Raw genomic sequence first — 3,899 nt, forward strand, 5'->3', positions numbered from 1 at the left:
GGTCCCTATCCCCTGAGTGTACGCCATCTCGTGCATGTTCCTGAGTGTCAAAGTAGATGACACTCTCTCCGCTAAGTAGCTGGATCCCGTCTCCGGGGTGTCGAGGTAAGGGTAGCACGGGAAAGGATGTTGCTGCTGCTGCTGTGGTGCTACCGGCTGTGGCCTAGTCTTCGAGGCCCTCTCCCTCACTCGACGGGGTCCTCTCCCCAATCTAGGTCTCTCCACCACAGCAACTGCCGCATTCTCGCCCTTCGTCGGCTCCGGCATCACCTCGAGAATGGTGTCGTCGATGAGGTAGGTCTGTAGCTGACGGGGTCTATCAACATCCTCCTCGTCCTCCTCCTCATCATCCGAGTCCACAGTCACTACCGCCGACTCTAAGGGCTTCGTCGGTGGGAGGTGCTCAGGAGCTGGAATTTTCATCCAACTCATGCCCCACACCCTCCAAGCTAGGCTACCGTCAGCCAAGGTCCTCAACCACTTCAGGTCGAGATAGTAGTCACGGTCCATAGTGGGCACTGGGGTAGCTAGAGGCACGTACTCCGAAGAAGCCTCAAAAGAGGTTAGCTTTTCAGCTAACCGAGTGGCGATAGCGCCACAACTCAGGTACCGGGAAGAGGCAGTAGCCATCAAGGCAAGGGCAGCACAAACCATAGAAGGAGCATTAAAGACCACTTTCCTGGTCCGCTCCGGGTTGAGGTAAGACATCAGAAGCAACACCTCATGATTATTCAGTTTATTGATATCCTTTCTGTCATAAAGGAGGTTTGAAAGAGAACGAAGAAAGACCCTCAAGGTAACATGCTGAACGTCATTAATCAGCATGTTGCTTGAGGTGGGAGCTGGCTTTCCGGTCAAGCAAGGCATTAGGCGGCAGACACCACACTCAGCTGGAATATCGGTGATAGAATCCTTGGGAGGCTTGGCCAACCCAAGGTGAGAGGCAAACAAATCCATAGTCAACAGAAAACTGGTATTCATCAACCTAAACTCAACGGTCTGGCCCGCTGGGTCATAGCTAAAGGAGCTCATGAACTCCAAGGTAAGAAAAGGATAAGAGTGTTTCCTCAGCCTATACAACCCAATAAGACCCAAAGTCTCAAATATGTGACAGACATCCGTCTCTATCTCCAAATCCTCCAACAAAGTAGTGTCTATACACCTCGTAGGTCTCATTTTGCATTTTTGTAAAGCTACAAAACGCTCTCTTTGCTTGAAATCGACAAAAACAACAGAAGGGTACTCCGGAACCGCGGGTACCACGGGTCCGCTCCCCTCCCCAGTCTCAGGCTGTGTAACCCTCCCCCGTTTGCTCTGACGGGTCCCTAGGTTCAGTCTCGGCATCTGTTTCGGCATATCATCAGACAAACTTGTATAAACATGTAAACATATACTTCACATAATTTGGTCTTTACATGTTGAGCTAGGTACACAAATTTCACCAACAAATTCGACATGTGAAGCACATAAATCATGCCATTAAACTTGAATGCTCAGCTAGGTACACACATTCACCAACAGTTTCCTCAATTTGATCCATGAATTCAATTTATAACTACTCATAAGCCATAGTTGTGAAAATTTAGCATGGTGAACACACATACTCAGCAATTTCCAACCCTTAGCACGATTCTAACGCTACACCGTAACACTTCCAATAACATGTGAGGCAATAGTACAAGTCCACGGAGAAGTAATTTAGAACATATTATCATCATCTTCACTATTAGAAACAAATAACTCAATTCAACTTTGTCAGACGGTCTCTACAGCTGTAATTATTTTGACATGTTCTTCATCATTTAGCATCACTACTATCATATTAAAGTTCAAACTTTTCTTAATCATTCATATACAACACCGAATTTCGAATGTACAAGACGAATTCCCCGTTGAGGCACTTTTAAGACGGAGTTTTAAGGCAACTTTCTAAGGTGAAAATAATCAAAATCCGTCCTTCAACATGATATAAACAATGTATAACACTCAATTCCATCATCTAATCAATGTAAAATAATCAAAAATCAATTTCAATTTTGTAAACCCTAGAAACTTTTGGTTTCAATTTTTGCAATTTCTAGTCTAATTTACAACACTTAATCACCAACAATCATACAAGGGAAGTGTGTGAATCCTATTACAACAATCAAAAGCAACAATCTATCATGTGAATCGAAAATTTTAGATTGTTTCACCATCCTAACACATTCAAAGCAATAAATCATACAAATTAGGGAGAAAAGCATACCTTAATTGAGTAGCAAAGTAAAAACACGAAATTAAACAAAGAAATCAACCCCAAGAATTACCACCAACACAAGATGAGGAAAGATTTTGAGAGGAATTTAGGCTTAGGTGTTTCGAAATATGGAGGAAGAATGATAAGAAATAGAAAGATTAGGGGTTTTAAGAAACCCGTAGGATTCACTGTACAGTAACCTACTCGATCGAGTGCCTAGGGTACTCGATCGAGTACCACCCTACTCGATCGAGTAGGCGCTAATTCGTCGAGTATCTGCAGGAAATTTCCCACATCCCGACGTCATAGCTTCCTAACTAGATCGAGTGAGGTCTACTTGGTCTAGTAAGCACTCGCACTCGGTCAAGTATAGTTAAGTACTCGGTCAGAAATACTAAGTAACTTGAAGATTCCTGCAAAAACAACATCGCGTGTCGATTCCAAACTAAGTTCGGAATTCGGCACGAATTATCACACTCCATCACGTATTACAATCATTTCTCACGCAAAATGTAATTCTCAACGAATAAGGTAAGGTGTACGTCACATTACGCTATACAAGTTACCCAACTGGGTTTACCTGCTACCGAATTATTTATAAACATAATCATGCCATCATATTACACTTAAACTTACTTTACATGTTACTACTAAACTCGTATTCACTTCAATTTGAAGCGTATAATTAACTTCAATTCTTTCTTTTACATATCATATAAATGCATACTCTTCATAACAAATTAATCTATCATGTTCTACATTCAATCATACGCAAATCATCTTGTACAAATCAATTATTACGAAGCGGAAATTTCAACCAACAATAAGGCATAAACGCATCACTATATGCTATGCTTCAAATTACAACTCGACTATTCTATAACTATCATCATAGCAATTACGGTAGGATTTATAAACTCGTATATGACTACCGTCATCATCAACTTACAGCAAACACCAACATGTTCATCCTTTTATTATAGCACACCCATTCACATTCCCACGCATTTCTATCGAATAGACCTTTATCACGTATCTCAAAATCATCATACAAGCTCACTAATCATGCCAACACTTCACTAAACACGGCCCAAATACAACTATCACATCCTTATTAACGCTAACCAAGGCTCAACTACAGGTAGCTCCGACACCATTAGCATTCACGTCACACATATACACACGGACTCCACATTCCCGTACCATGTGACTGGCTTAAGTATCATGGGGCCAAGATTTTGAAATGAGGGCGCCTACTCACCAAAAACCAAGCATCAGCTGGGGCTCCCATTACACATACACCAGGTTCATTTTATTAGACTCACTACGTTCATTATTTTCATTTGTTACAGGTTCCAAAATCGTCGCTCTGATACCACTTTGTAACACCCCCATATTTAGAGGAGCCTTAACTAGGCCTTCCTTAGCATATAAGGGCGTTACCATCTCGGTTGCCCGAGGATAGTAATAATCAAATGTCGATAAAAGAACTATTAAGTACTTTACAAGTGATTTAAAACCAACTAACGATATAAAAGATACAACTCAAAGACTACTCGCTATAACTATCGAATCACCTGAAGACTCATCCCTGCCCGGACTCCAGCCATCAACCACATCAACACCTGCTAAGACCGACTGCTCACCATAAGGGATCACG

The sequence above is a fragment of the Silene latifolia genome, chromosome 4 (genome assembly GCF_048544455.1).
Source record: "Silene latifolia isolate original U9 population chromosome 4, ASM4854445v1, whole genome shotgun sequence".
Lineage (NCBI taxonomy): Eukaryota > Viridiplantae > Streptophyta > Magnoliopsida > Caryophyllales > Caryophyllaceae > Silene > Silene latifolia.